At 31.9% G+C, this 16,720-nt stretch overlaps 1 protein-coding gene across 1 annotated transcript in view; it reads left to right on the top strand.

Annotated features, from left to right (window-relative positions):
• The window catches only part of LOC103595939 (regulating synaptic membrane exocytosis protein 2), a gene marked incomplete at its 3' end in the record, with an annotated part of 267,512 nt that overhangs the window by 221,654 nt on the left and 29,138 nt on the right, over window positions 1-16,720 (top strand). The gene's annotated exons all lie outside the window — the stretch shown is intronic.

The following is a 16,720-nucleotide window of genomic DNA, read 5'->3' on the forward strand; positions in this document are numbered from 1 at the left end:
GTAGGTTTTATATTACAATTTCAATTTCTGTACTAGATTTAAAATTATTCTGACTACCTCGACTTTAAAATTTATATGGCAATATAGGTTACTTTCAAAAAACCACTTTGGAGTCTGTTTAACAACAGTGTGCTTTGCAGAATTTTCTCAAATAAAACGTTTTGAATAGAAAAAGACATAATAGTCTTAGATTAGTTAAACCTATAATGAAACCATAATGTTAAGATCATTCAAGATGTAAAAATGAGATAAAATTATAATTTTATCTTGGTGTTTTAAAAAAAGCTGTATATCACCATCATCATCAATATGGTGCATATTCTGTTTTACTGAAGACCCACTGTTACATGTAGAAACACTATTTCCAAGAATAAACTTTCATGATTCAGAGTTACTGTTAAAGAATATAAACAGCAGAGTGACTTAAAGTAGGAAAAACACATAGAAACACATAGAAACACATATATAGTCATTCTAAAATTTAGCTTTTGGAAATGTTACATTAGCATGTATTTTGAGTATGTGGGTCAATCAATAGAATACAAACATTAACATCCTAAATATTTTAATAAAAAAAAGACATTTAACGTGTTAAAAAGGTGTCTCCAAAGAATTTTAAAACTATTGACATCCTAAGAATAAATATTTTGGAAAAAAAGTTAATTGTCTCAGCATGTAAAATATTGTTTTAATACAGATATTTACATAGATTTACAATTGTGTTCAATGCTTTTGCTGAAGAAAATAGTTTGTTATATAACAATTCATTGACATCACAATTAAAAATTATGTATACTAGTTATTAAATCTATAGGGTAGCATGATATTTTTATTTATTAACTTTTAACACACCTCTGATATACCTTTTTGTAAAATTTTTGGCTACATACCTTGTGATCACTATGACGATTGATTGTACAAATTGTTTTTCTTTATAGTACTTTTACCTTTTGCTCTTTTCTCCTTAAAAAGATTGTTTTATCTTTGTCTCTTCTGTTGTTTCTATTTAATATATTTTTTGGATAATGAGATTCTTCATTATTGCAACCCTCAGAGTTTTTATTTTGTGTTATAAGAGTTTTGACATTTTGAAGCATCATTATCCTTTTATATGCTAAGTTAAGTTTATATCTTCCACTAGGATCATTACACCCCATTATAATTCAATTTCAGTGTGTCAGAAATTTTTATCTAGTGGTATACTGCCGGAGGCAATTATGTACATCTCTTCCCTTCACTTGCAGTGACATTATGTTGGTAACTTCAAATATGCCATATTGGAATGTTTACACAATGGAAATTGGCAAACATTACAAATCAAGGCTTTAGTTTTTCCAGAGAGGCAGTTGTTAAACCTTGACCAGCATGCCACTACCTTATACACAAAAATTAATTTCAGATTTAACAGAATTTAAATATAAAAATTTAGAACATTAAAGGGCTAGAAAAACAGAAATGAGCTCTAGATGAAAGCAATGGAAAGAAACTCAGAAGAATATCAATAGCTTTTTAAAATATGTAAATGAATATTTAAATATGTTTTAAATGAAAATGTTGTAAGGTAATTTTACAGCCTGATAATTACAGTGATACTAAGTGCAGGTCAAACATGATCATTATAGTTTGTGTTGGTTTTGTTGTTTTTTTTAAAATCGTAGGTCGACCTAGTTTATTCAGTTATCCTTAATTTATGAAAATGAATCCTGGTTAAATGTTACAATACTTAGAAAATTATTCAACTGTCCTATTTTTTTCTGTTTTAATTTCTGCTATTTCATACTTATGTCTACACTATACTTTCTTCAGTGTGGCCAGAAAAGAAGTTTGTGGGTTTTTTTCCTCAAAACAGTTTGTATGATTTTACCCCCGTGTATGTAGGTTACTAATGGGACAGATCAATCATGTGAAATAATGCCGTGTGAAATGGAGTCCTACTATTCCATTTGTTAAATAAAGTTTGAAATCATGTCATACAAATTCTAATCTTTTCATTAGAAAATGAGCTTTAGTAATACCCTGTGAATTTATTGTTTTATTTTCCTGTGATTTATCATCTTTATACTAACAATTTACACGTTAGGATAAACATTCACATTTTTCCATGTATTATGGCATCTTTCCATACTCTGGTATTTTTGTGGAATTGTTCATATTCATATATTTCCTTAATGTTTTAATGTATACTCAGATAATAATTTACTCATCTTCAATATGAAGACATTTTATGAAGACATCCTTCAATATGAAGACATATTTTACTACCTTTTTTAACTTCGTTTTTTATATATAGAAAATCTAATTTGTATACCGTTAATTTACTTGTGATAATTTCTACATATTTTTTTATCAGCTTAGAATGCCAAGATAACTGTTTCCTATAAATTTTTAAAGTTTGCCTTTCTCTAAAAAGAAATCAGTTTTAAAGTGTTTTTTCAAAGGATCTTTCTACTTAAGTTCACTAGTTGTTTCTTGCATGCTAAATTTCTGCCTAATAAATGTTTTGCATTTCATATGTATAACCATGTATTGTAACATAAAATTGATAATCATTAGTATGTAGGGCAATCTTATTTTTTATTTTATTTACCTTCTCTTACTAAATTCTGCTCTCTCAGCCTATAATTCTTGCATTTAGTCTGTTTCTTTTAATGTAACTTGTAATTTAAATTTTTTACTAATTCAGATATGATTTGTCTTTTTTTCTTATTTTATTCTTAATTAGTATGGCCTTTTACACTTTTAGAATAAAATTGCTAAATTATACAGTATGTACTGTACAGCAGAAATTAGAATTCAACATTCCTATTGCATGTAAAGATTTTTAAATGTATTTTTGACATCACTTTAACATTTTATTCCAGATAAAGACTTACGTTCATATAATTCAGGTAAATTTTAGCATGGGCAATGTTTAATGCATGTATTTATATGCACAGTTTAATTGGTTTTGTGGTTTTTGTGCTTTGTTTGCTGATGTGCATATGTTAAATTTCTAACCAGTATGCCTGCAGTTTCCCTTTTCTACCAATAGAAATTTTCCAGTATGTTCATATTTACAGCTTTATTATTTTGGTATTAAAAACCACTTGTTGAAATATAGTGATTTATGATTTCAGTGTGTCCAGTATTGTCTCCTTTAGTATAGTATTATTTTATCAATGAACCATCTTTCAGTATATACTCTGTTATTATGTACAACTGTTTCAGAAAATTTGAATTTAAATGGATATAACTTACAATGTTTTTGACTTATGGGGGTTGGTTTTTAAAATTCTAAACACATTGAATTAAATCATAAGTTAAAATATAATGTTTGCTGTAGTTTTCAGCATTTTAGCAATTTGGTCCTATATTCCAAGGAAAACAGAATAGACTTAGTATTATTAGTATAATGTATTATGACTTTTATATTCACACATTCACAAAGTATATATTTCATGATACCCTAAACTGATGTTAAATTTTTTAACTTGTCACTTGGACTTCTTTTGTTTTTAAACAATTTTTATTGGAAAATATTTTAAATATGTTTAGCCCACTAAGCCTTTATATTTTTTAAAAATTGTCTTGCCCGAAATTATAAAACTCCTAAAAGAAAACATAGGGAAATACTTCAGGATATAGGATTGTGCAAAGACTTTATGAATAAGATCCCAAAAGCACAGGCAACCAAAGAAAACATAAAAAAAATGGGATTATATCAAATTATAAATCTTCTGTGCAGCAAAAGAAACAATTAACAGAGCGAAAAGACAACCTACAGAATGGCAGAAAATATTTGCAAACTATGCATCTTACAAGGGATTAATATCCAGAATATACAAAAAACTGAAACAACTCAACAATAAGAAAACAAGTAACCCAATTAAAAAATGGGCAAAGAAACTGAATAGACATTTCTCTTATGAAGATATACAAACGGCCAACAGACACGTGAAAAAATGCTGAACATCACTCAGCATCTGGGAAATGCATATCAAAACCACATTGAGATATCATCTCACCCCAGTTAGACTGGCTGCTACCAAAAAGACAGAGAATAACAAATGCTGATGATGATGTGGAGAAAGGAGACCTCTCCTATACTTTTGGTGGGACTGTAAATTAGTGCAACCATTATGGAAAACAGTATGGGGGTTCCTCAGACAGCTACAGATAGAACTGCCATATGATCCAACAATCCCACTGCTGGCTATATGCTGAAAGGAATGGAAATCATCATGTTGAAGGGATATCTGCACTCCCATGTTTGTTACAGCTCTATTTATGATAGCCAAGAGTTGGAATCAACTTAAATGTTGATCGACAGATGACTGAATAAGGAAAATATGGTATATATACTCAATAGAACACTACTCTGCCTTAAAAAAGAATGAAATTCTGCCATTTGCTGCAACATGGATGAACATAGAGGACATTATGTTAAGTGAAATAAGCCAGGTACAGAAAGAGAAATATCACATGTCCTCAATAATAAGTGGGAGCTAAAAGAAGGAAAGAAAGAAATCACAATAATACATTGAACTTTAAAGAAAAAGAGAGAGAGAACAGAGCTGTGGTTATTAGAGATGGGAGAGGGGGGTTATCAAGAAATTAGTCAAGGGTCACAAAGATTGATTACATTTGGTAAACATGACTATACTAATTATCCTGATTTGATCAGCACATATTGTACATATCGTGTGTACTCCACAAATATATATAATCAATTATCTTTCAATTAAATAAATAAATAAAAATAAAAACTTGTGTTGGGCTGACCAGTTAGCTCAATTGGTTAGAACATGGTGCTGATAACACCAAAGTCCAGGGTTCAATCCCTGTACTAGCCAGTTGCCTAATAATAATAATAATAATTGTCTTATTGGAAAGATTAGGAGTAATTATAAAGAGTCTCAGGAATGGTACACCAAATTTTTAAATCTACTGAAGAAGGCTACTGTTTACAACCAAGATGGATTTACCTTCCCACCTCAAAAAATAGCAAAATGGACACAATATATGAGACAAATTGTTTGAATAACAGTGAACATCAAGCAATTATGGACAGTAATTACTAAGAGAAAGGAAATGAATGAGTTGAACCTTAAGATTTCCCTACTCTATCACTTTTTAAAAGCTTCCTGGCCACAGGACATGGAGTGAGAGCCCAGAAGGAGCCTATGGACTCTCTAAGTTAAGAAGATGAAACTGAGAGCTTGGGGAGACCAAAGTAACTAGAGTTCACAAAACAGTACTGGAGAGGAGAGAACTGCACAGAGAGAGAATGCCGAAGATCTATAGAGGGTTCCCCTCAAGTATGCACTAAGCTTTGATTATCACATAAATGTGTGACATTTGCCCAATGCTAGGGAATGAACCACTCAAAAAGATCAGAGGTAATAGTGCCTGTTGCCTTCAGTGATATTGTAAATGTGAAATTTCAGAAGATGTTGAATTGAGTACACAGAAGTGTCTGGCCTCAGTGACAGGGAATAATTAGCCCTAGACTGAACACTGTACCACATAAATAGTCTTAAAGAAAAGAATTGAAAGAATAAAAATGTTTCAAAGTAACACAACCGTAAGCTCAAAAATATTTATAGGAATACAAAAATATCCAGCATGCAACAATGTGAAATTTATGATGACTGGCATCTAACAAAAAATTACCAGACTTGTAAAAATGAGGAAAAAAAGAGAGAGAGAGAGAGAGGGATAATCCAATCAAAACTGAACAACTACTGGCACAGATAGTATAATTAAAGACAAGATTATTAAACAGTTATTGGAAGTGTATTCCAATGTTTAAAATGTTAAATAGAAATATTGAAGATATAAAAGGACTCAAATCAGACATCTAGAAATGAAAACCACAATGTCTGAAATAAAAATACATTTAATAGGATTAATGACAATCAACACTGCAGAAAAGATGTTAATGAACTTGAAGACACAGAAGTAGAAACTATCCAAAATGAAGGATAAGTAAAAAAAGAGAATATTAAAAGATGACAGAGCATCTGTGAGCTATGGACAACAATATACAGGTAATTGAATTCCCCATAGAAGAGGAGAGGGTAGAGGACAAAAATATCTGAAAAAATAATGGCTGAAAATTGTCCAAATTTGATAAAAACTATCAACCCATATATCCAAGAAGCTCAATTCCAAGCACAGGAAACATTAATGAGACTATACCAAGGCACATCATAATTAACTTCCTTAAAACCAATAATAAACAGAAAATCTTAAAAGCATCCAGAGAAAAGAGGCTTAGTACATAACTGAGGAACAAAAAAAGATCGACCTCAGATTTGTTCATTGGAAACAGTGCAAGTACTCAAAGAAGAAAAAAATGCCAATCTGGAATTCTATACCTATTCTTTCAAAAATGAAGGTAGATAAAGATTTTCTCAGACATACAAAGAACTCATTACCAGAAGATATGCACTACAGCACATGTCAAAGAAAGTCCTTCAGGCAGAATATTGATACCAGATGGAAATATAAAATATGGATCTATACAAAGTAATGAAGAACACTGGAAATGGTAGCTGCATTGGTAAATATGTGAGATTTTTTTCCTATTGTTTAAATGCCTTTAAATATAACTGACTGTTTAAACAAACCTAATAGCAATGTAGTATAGGTTTTGCAACATATATAAAAGTAAAATATATGCCAACAATAGCACAAAGTTTGGGGGAGGAGAAATACAATTGTAGAATTACAATGTTTTTATACTCTAAGTAATGTATCATTTGAAAGGAGTTGTAATAAATTAAAGATGTGCACTATAAATCTATAAACAACAAAAGAAAGAGTTACAGCTTTTAAGCCAACAGAAAAGATAAAATAGAACCATAAATAATATCCATTTCTTCCCAAAGAAGATAGAAAAATAGGAAATGTGGAACAAAGAACAGATGGGGTATGGTTGTAACCAACCAAATCAATTATCACATTAAATGTGAATGGTTAGAATACCCCAATTAAAAGACAGGGATTGTTAGATTGGATTTTTAAAAAATGCAAATCCAGGTATATATTGTCTATAAGAAACCTACTTTAAATTTGAGAACATGAAGAGGTTTACAGTAAAAGGATGGAAAAGATGAGCCATACCGACACTAACCAAATAGAAATCTGGAGTTCCTATATTAATATTAGACAAATTAGGTTTTAGAGCAGAGCATATTACCAAGGATAAAGGAGGTCATTTTATAATAATATTAATAAAGGGGTAAATTGACTAAGAGAATATAACGATCCTAAATATTTAACAACTAATAATAGAGCTTCAAATTTAGGAAGAAAAATTTACAGTGAGATTATCAGAATGGTTTAAAAAAGAAAAATATCCAACTATATGTGGTTTATAAGAGCCTTTAAATTCAAAGACAAATAGTTTAAAAGTAAGTGTGGAAAAAGATATCAGAGTACTACTCAAACATTAACTAAATGAAAGCTGCAGTAGCTATACTAATATTAGACAAAATAGTCTTTAAGGCAAGTATATTATTAATAAGAAAAGAAGCATTTTGTGATGATAAAATGTTCAGTTTTTTTAGAAAGATATAACAATTATAAAAATAACATGAGCCCTAAAATTCATGAGACAGAAATTGAAAGGAAAAATGGAAAATTCAACAATGGTAGTTGAATACTTTAATATTCCATCTTCAATAATAGTTGTTCTAAACTATGCAGAAAATTAATGAGTATGTAGAAGACTTGAACAATACTATCAACCAACTAGACCTTACTGAATCCAGACACTCTACCCAACAACAAGAGAATACACATACATTATTTTTGACAGAACATAAAACAATCTCCAGGATAAAGACCATATGCTAGGTCATAAAAAAAAAGTCTAATTAAATTTAAAAATTGGAATCATACAAGGTATGATTTGTATACCTAAAAATTAAGTTGGGAGTCACCAGTATAAAGAAATCTGGGAAATCTACAAATCTGTATCACAAATGTTTGGCATTAAACTGCATTATTCTAAATAATCCATGCATTAAAGAAGATATAAGGTAAATAAGAAAATATTTTTAACTGAATGAAAACAAAAACAGAACATAGAAAAGGCACGCCACTAAAGTAGTGCATGGAGGAAAATTTATAGCTATTAATGTCTTTATTAGGAAATATGAAAGATCTCATATCTCAAACTTCCACTTCAAAAAACTAAAAAATGAAAAATCAAACTAAACTCAAAGCAAATTGAAGGAATAAAATAATAAAGATTAAAACAGAAAGATCCAGAAATTCAGACACATTATAGAAAGTCAATGAAGCCAAAAGTTGATGCTTTAAAAAGATCAACAAAATTGCCAGACATTTCATTCGACTAATTTAATTGACTAATCAACAGAAAAGAAACAAAATACCAAAGTCAGTAATGTTCTGGAAATCACTACCAATTTAACAGAAATTAAGTGATTATTATGGAAATCCCTTGGGGAATTACATTGGAATACAATTCCAATTACACTGGAATACAATGCCGTGAAATTAAGTAACATAGATGAAATGGACAAATACCTATTGAGCTACAAATTGTAGAAGCTGATCCAGAAAAAAATTAAAATCCAAATAAACCTATGATAATAAAAAATTTGATTTAATAATGAAAAATCTTACCACAAGGAAATGCTAACCACAAGGCCCAGTGGCTCCAGGAGCGAATTCTGTCAAGTATGTAAAAAGAAATACCAATATTTCTCAAATTCCTTGAGAAAAAAAGAGAAAGAAATACCCTCCAATTCATTTTATAAGGCGAGTATTATCCTGATACCAAAACCAGGCAAACACATCACAGGAAAAGAAAACTAGACCAATATTTCCCATGAATATAAACACAGAAATCTTCAACAAACTATTAGTAAATGGAATACCACAATATATAAAAAAAATTATGCCATATAACTGAGGGATTTATCACAGTAATGTAGAGTTAATGTAATTTAACATATGAGTAGAAAAAAGGACAAAAACCACATGATGGTAAGAAGAGATGAAGAAAAAGCTTTGACAAATTTAACACTCATTCAAAATAAAAGCTATCAACAAAGTAGGGGAAGAAGAGAACATCTTCAACATGATAGAGTACCTATGAAAACCCTTTAGCCTCTCTCACTACTTCTATTCAAAAGTGCACAGCAATCATGCAAGAAAAATAAATAAAAGGCATTCAGAATGGTGTAGAAGAGGTAAAAATGCCTTTATTCACAGATGACCTGATTCTATATGCTGAAAATTCTAAAGAATCCACAGAAAACTACTAAAACTAATAAACAAGTTCAGCAAGGTCCCAAGATACATGAACAGTATACAAAAATTAATTGTATTTTATGTACTAGCCATTAACAATTTGAAAAGAAAATTAAGAAAATATTATCATTCACAATAGAAGGAAAATATTTTAAAATATTTATGAAGGGCCGGCCCGGTGGTGCACTGCTACAGTGCGCCACTTGGGAGCGCAGCGGCACTCCCACCGAGGGTTCGGATCCCACATACAGACCGGTTCCCACTCACTGGCTGAGCAAGGTGCGGGTGCAACACCGAGGGTTGCGATCCCGTTGCTGGTCCTGGTCCGGTACGGGCGCGACACTGAGGGTTGCGATCCATTGCCGGTCACGAAAAAAGACAAAAAGGAAAAAAAAAATATTTATGAAGAAATTTTACAAAATAAATACAGCCTTGCATACTAAGAAATCATAAAATATTGCAGAGGGAAGTGAAAGGAAATCTAAATATATTGAAAGATATTCTATATTCATAAATTGGAAGAATCAGTGTTTTTAAGATGGTAATTCTTCCTCAAAATCCTTTACAAAAATTAACTCAAAATAAATCATAGACTTAAATGTAAAACCTAAAATTATAGAACTTTTATGAGAAGAATTAAACACTTTTGGTTAGGTAAAGCTTTCTTAGACAGGGTACCACAATCATGATCAATTAAATCATAAGTTGATAAATTGAACTTTCTCAAAATGAAAATCTTTTTTCTTTGAAGAACACTGTTAACATAATGAAATGACAAGACAAAGACTAGAAGAAGTATTTGCAAATCATGTATCTGATAGAGGACATACATCAAAATATGTAGAGAATTGTCAACTCATGAATAAAAAAATAACCAGTACAAAATAGGAATTAGATTTGAAAGACCATTGAAGGAATGAAATATAAGCATGTGAAAAGATACATGGTGTTAGTTTTGGGGATAATGCAAATGAGATACTGTTACAACTTCTTAGAATGGCTAAAATGAAAAAGACTATGCATACCAAGAATTGCAGAGAATGGGAAGTGACGAAGACTCTCATACACTGCTGATGGTAATGTAATTTGTTAACATCCTCTATGGAAATACTTTGGCTGTTTCTTAAAAAGTTGAACATGCATCTACCATATACTCTAGCCATTCCCCTGCTAGGTGGTTATCAAAGAGAAGTGGAAGCATATGTGGGTACATCAAAAAGTCTATGAAGGATTCATATTATCTTTTAGCTCTATTTTTCCATGAAATTTTGACATACCCTCATATGTCCATTCAATGCTTGTACATGAATGCTTGCTGTATTTTTATTTGTAATAGCCAAACAACCCAAATACCCATCAATTGGTGAATGTAAAAACAAACTGTGGTGCAGCCATACAATGGAATATTGCTCAGCAGTAAAAAGTAATGAACTACTGATAAACGTTATGACATGGATGAATCTCAAAATAATTATGCTGAGTGGAAAAAGACAGGCAAAAAGAATACATCTCTACACTTACCTTTATATGCAATTCTAAAAAATGCAAACTAATGAATGAAATAGAAAAGTAACAAAAGAGAAAAATAACCAAATAGATAAAATTCTGGAAACTGCAATGATCAAGAAGAGATTAGGAAGAGCTTTCAACTTTTCCCTACTAAGGATGATGTTGGTGGTGGGTTTGTCATATATGGCTTTTATTACGCTGGGATGCTTTCCTTCTATACTTGATTTGTTGAGTGTCTTTATAATGAAGGGATGTTTAATTTTGTGAAATGCTTTTTCTGCATCTGTTGAGATAACCATATGGTTTTTGTCCTTGATTTTCTGATGTGGTGTATCACATTTATTGATTTGCATATGTTGAAACATACAAATATCCCTGGTATGAATCCCACTTGATCATTGTGTATCATTTTTTTCACATGCTGTTGTATTCTGTTCAACAATATCTTGTTGGGGATTTTTGTGTTTATGTTCATAAGGGATATTGGCCTGTAGCTTTCATTTTTTGTTGTGTCTTTGTCTGATATTAGCATTAGTGTGATGCTGGCATCATAGGATGAGTCTGGGAGAATGACCTCTGTTTCAAATTTTTTGGAATAATTTGAAAAGAATTGGTATAATTCTTTAAAAGTTTGTTAGAATTCAGCCATGAAGCCATGTGGTCCTGGGCTTTTCTTTGTTGGGAGACTGCTGATTACTGCTTCAGTCTCTTTGCATGTTATTGGTCTGTTCAGGTTTTCTATTTCTTCTTGGTTCAGTCTTGGTAGTTTGTATGTATCCAGAAATTTATCTATTTCCTCCACATTTTCAAATTTGTTTACATATAATTATTCATAATAGTCTCCAATGATTCTTTATATTTCTGTGATAATGGTTGTAATGTCTGCTTTTTCATTTCTGATTGGTGTTATTTGGATATTCTCTCTTTTTAGTTAGTCTGGCTAATGGCTTGTCTATTTTGTTTATCTTCTCAAAAAAACAACTTTTCATTTTGTCGACTTTTTGTATCATTTTTTCATCTCTATTTCATTTAGTTCCTTTCGGATCTTAATTCTTTCTGTCTACTAATTTTGGGATTGAAGTGTTCTTGTTTTTCTAGCTCTTTGGGGTATAACATTAGGTTGTTTATTTGAAGTCTTTCTATTCTTTTGATGAAGACAGTTATTGCAATAAACTTCACTTTTTTTTTTCTTAAAAAAAGGTTATTTCAAATGTTTAAATAACGATGGCTGGTGATACTGGATCCTGGTTTTGGGAGAACACTGTGGTCCACTTTTTTAAAATTATTATTGATTATACATATTCATGGCTCACAGAGCTGACTGTCAGCGTCTGTGCCCAAGATCTGATGATCAGATCACTACTATCAGCATGCCCACCACCACAAGTAGCACTTATTCGGCATGTACACCACCCAACCTCTGCACAACCCCTCTCTCCCTGCTCCCCACCCTCAGCAATCCTAGGTCTGTTCTCTCCCTCGGTTAAGTCCAACACATGACTGTGGTCTTTCTTTTCTTCCTCCTTTCTCTCTTAGCTCCCACTTGTGAGTGAAGAAATTCAGTAGTTTCTCCTCTGTACCTGGCTTATTTCACTTAACATAATTTTCTTTAAGCTCATCTATATTGCTACAAATGGCAGAGTTTCATTCTTATTTGTGGCTTAGTAGTATTCCATCGTGTATACATACCACATTTTCCTTATCCAGTCGTCCAGTGATGGACATTCAGGTTGGTTCCATGTCTTGACTATTGTAAATATAGCTGTGATGAACAGGGGAGTATATGTATCCATTCCACATGATGATTTCCATTCCCTTGGGTATTTACCCAGAAGTGAGATTGATGGATCATATGATAGGTCTATCTGTAGTTGTTTGAGAAACCTCCATACTATTTTCCATAGTGGTTGTACCAATTAAGAGTCCCACCAACAGTGTAGAAGAGTTCCCATTTCTCTGCATTCTCTGCATTCTCTTTTTGATAACAGCCAGTGTTACTGGGGTGAGATGATATCTCAATGTGGTTTTAATATGCATTTCCCTGAAAATTAGTGATGTTGATCATTTTCACATGTAGCTGTTGGCTATTTGTGTGTCTTCCTTCAAAAAATGTCTATTCAGCTCCTTTTGCCCATTTTTTAAATTGGGTTGTTTGTTTTTTTACTGTATAGTTGTTGAATTCCTTGTATATTCCGGGTATTAATCCCTTGTTGGATGTACAGTTTGCATATATTTTCTTCCATTTTCTAAGTTTTCTTTTCACTCTGTTGATTATTTCCTTTGCTGTGCAGACACTTTTTAGTTTGATATAATCCAATTTATTTATTTTTTCTTCTGTTGCTTATATATTTGGGTCTTTGCCCAGTTCTACTTCCTGAAGTGTTTCCCCTGTATTTTCCTTTAGTAATTTTATAGTTTCAGGTCTTATACTTAAGTCTTTAATCCATTTTGAGTTTATTTTGGTATTTGGTGGGAGGTACAGGTCTAGTTTCACCCTTCTGCATATGGAAGTACAATTTCCCAGCACCATTTATTGAAGAGGCAGTCTTTTCCCCAATGTATGTTCTTGTGGCCTTTGTCAAAGATCAGTTGGCAGTTAGTATGTGGGTTGATTTCTAGGTTCTCTCTTCTGTTACGTTGGTCTGAGTGTCTAGTTTTATGCCAGTAGCATGCTGTTTTGGTTACAATAGCTTTGTAATATAATTTGAAGTCAGGTGGTGTTATGCCTCTGGCTTTATGGTTTTTTAAATCAGGATTGCTTTGACTATTCGGAGTCTTCTGTTGTTCCATATGAACATTAGGATCCTTTTTTCTATTTCTGTGAAGAATGCCATTGGTATTTTGAAGAGGATTACACTGAATCTGTAGATCACTGTGGGTAGTATGGACATTTTCAGAATGTTAATTCTTCTAATCCTAGAGCTTGGAAATGTCTTTCCATCTTTTTGTGTCCTCTTTAATTTCTTCCAGTAGTGATTTGTAGTTCTCATTGTAGAGATCTTTCACTTCCTTGGTTAAATTGAGTATTAGGTATTTTATATCTTTCATGAGTACTGTAAATAGGCTTACTTTGTTGATTTATTTTTCTGTTAGTTTGTTATTGGAATACAAAAATAGTAGTGTTTTTTGGGTGTTGATTTTGTATCCTACAATATTCCTGAAATTGTTTATCAGTTCTAAGGGTTTTTAGTAGAGTTTTTAGGTTTTTTCTATATATATAGGATGTCATCTGCAACAGGGATAGTTGGACTTTGTCTTTTCCAATCTGGATGCCCTTTATTTCTTTCTCTTGACTGATTGCTCTGGCTAGTACTTCTAATACTATGTTAAATAGGAGTAGTGATAGTGAACATTCTTGTCTTTTTCCCATTCTATTCCCCATTCAGGATGATATTAATGGTAGGTTTGTCATATATGGCTTCTATCATGTTGCGATATTTTTCTTCTATACCTAATTTACTGAGTGCTTTTATCATGAAGGATATTGAATTTTGTCAGATGCTCTTTCTGCCTCTTTTGAGATAATCATGGTTATTATACTTGATTTTGTTGATATTGTGTATCACATTTATTTACTTGCATATGTTGAACCCTCCTTGTCTCCCTGGAATGAATCCCACTTGATCTTGGTTTATAGTATTTTTGTTGTGTTGCTGTATTCTGATTGCTAGTATTTTGCTGAGAATTTTTATTCAATGTTCATCAGAGATGCTGTAGTTTTCTTTTTTGGTTGTGTCTGTGTCTGATTTTAGTAGTAGGGTGGTGCTGCACTCATAGAATGAGTTTGGGTTAGTGGCCTCTATTCAATTTTTTGGAATAGTTTGAAGAGAATTGGTATTAATTCCTCTTTAAGGGTGTGGTAGAATTCAGCAGTAAAGCCATCTGGTACTGGGCTTTTCTTTGTTGGGAGACTGTTGGTTACTGCTTCAATTGTGTCACTTGTTATTGGTCTGTTCAGGTTTTCTGTTTCTTCTTGGTTCAGTCTCGGTAGCTTGTCTGTGTCCAGAAATTTATCCATATTCTACAGATTTTCAAGTTTGTTGGTGTATAGTTGTTTGTAATAGTCTCTAATGATTCCTTGTATTTCTGTGGTATCAGATGCAATGTCTCCTTTTTCATTTTGATTTTTGTTATTTGGGTCTTCTCTCTTCTTTTTTTTTTCTTTCATTAACTTAGGTAATTATTTGTCTATTTTGTTTTATCTCCTCAAAAAACCAACTTTTTGTTGCAGTGATCTTTTGTATCATTCTTTTTGTCTCTATTTCATTCAGATCTGCTTAATATTATTTCTTTTCACGTACTAACTTTAGGATTGTATTGTTCTTGCTTTTCTAGTTTTTGATTTATAGCATTAGATTGTTTATTTGAAATCTTTCTATTCTTTTGATGTAAGCATTAATAGCAGTAAAATTACTTCTTAGTACTGCTATTGCATTATCCCACATGTTTTAATATGATGTGTCATTATTTCCATTGTTTTCAGGAATTTTTTGATTTCCTGTTTAATTTCTTATTGGACCCATAGGTCATTCAGGAACCTGTTGTTGAATTTCCATGTATTTGTATAGTGTCCTGTGTTTTGCTTGTTATTTATTTCTAGTTTTAATCCATTGTGGTCTGAAAAGACACTTGAGAGGATTTCAATTTTTTTATATTTGTTGAGACTTGATTTGCAACCTAACATGTGGTCTATCCTGGGGAATGTTCATGTGCTGAGGAGAAGAATGTATATTCTGTAGTTGTTGGATGAAATGTTCTGTAGATATCTGCCAAGTCCAATTGATCTCATGTTTAGTATAGATCCTGTGTTTCTCTGTTGATTTGTTGCCTGGGTGATCTACCCACTGCTGAGAGGGGAGTGGTCAGGTCCCCCACTATTATCATATTTGGATGTATATCTTTCTTTAGGTCTAATACTGTTCACTTCATATATCTGGGTGTTCCAGTGTTGGGTGCATATATGTTTATGATTGTTATGTCTTCTTGCTGAATAGATCCCTTTACTATTATATAGCGGCCTTGTCTCTTTTTATGGTTTTTGGTTTAAAGTCTATTTTATATGATTTAAGAATAGCTGCTACTTCTCTTTTTTGGTTTCCATTTGTGTGGTATATCTTGTTCCAGTCTTTCACTATTAGTCTGTGTGCATCTTTACAGGTAAGGTGAATCTCTTGAAGACAGCATATAGTTGGGTCCAGATTTTTAACCAATCTGTCAGTCTGTGTTTTTTGAGTGAGGAATTTAATCCATTTACATTTAGGGTTGTTATTGAGTGATATTGTTTTTCTCCTAACATTTTCTCACTTTTAGTTTAGATGTTTTAAATATCTTTTGATCCTTTCTTCCCCTTTTATTATTCATCTCACTGTTTGTTGATATTTTGAGGTGGTAAGATTTAGCTTCTTTTTCTTTCTCATTTGTTTTTTTGTTTTACTAGTGGGTTTTATTCTTTCTTGTATCTTTGTGGTAGTGATTAATGTTTTTGGGATTCCAGATGCCAGATGCCCTTGAGAATTTCTTGCAGGGCTGGTCAGGTGGTAATGAACTCTTGTAGTTTTTGTTTGTCTGGAAAATACACTATTTTTCCCGCATTTTGAAGGATAACCTTGCTGGATATAGTATTCTTGGCTGACAGTTTTTTTCTTTTAGTAATTTGAATTTCATCCCATTTCCTTCTTGCCTGTAGAATTTCAGTGGAGAAGTCTGCTCTTAGTCTGATGAGGGCTACCTTATAAGTGACTTGATGCTTTCCTCTTGCTGCTTAAAGTATTCTCTCTTTGTCTTTGAGCTTTGTCAGTTTTATTATATTGTGTTTCAGAGAAGATCTTTTTGGATTTAATTTTTACAGGGATCTTTGATCTCCCTGGATCAAATGGTCTCTGTCTCTCCATATTCCTGGTATGTTTTCCATATTTATTTCATTGAATAGGTTTTCAATGCCTTT

This window comes from Galeopterus variegatus, unplaced genomic scaffold (assembly GCF_000696425.1).
Source record: "Galeopterus variegatus unplaced genomic scaffold, G_variegatus-3.0.2 Scaffold1893, whole genome shotgun sequence".
NCBI classification, from domain to species: Eukaryota; Metazoa; Chordata; class Mammalia; order Dermoptera; family Cynocephalidae; genus Galeopterus; species Galeopterus variegatus.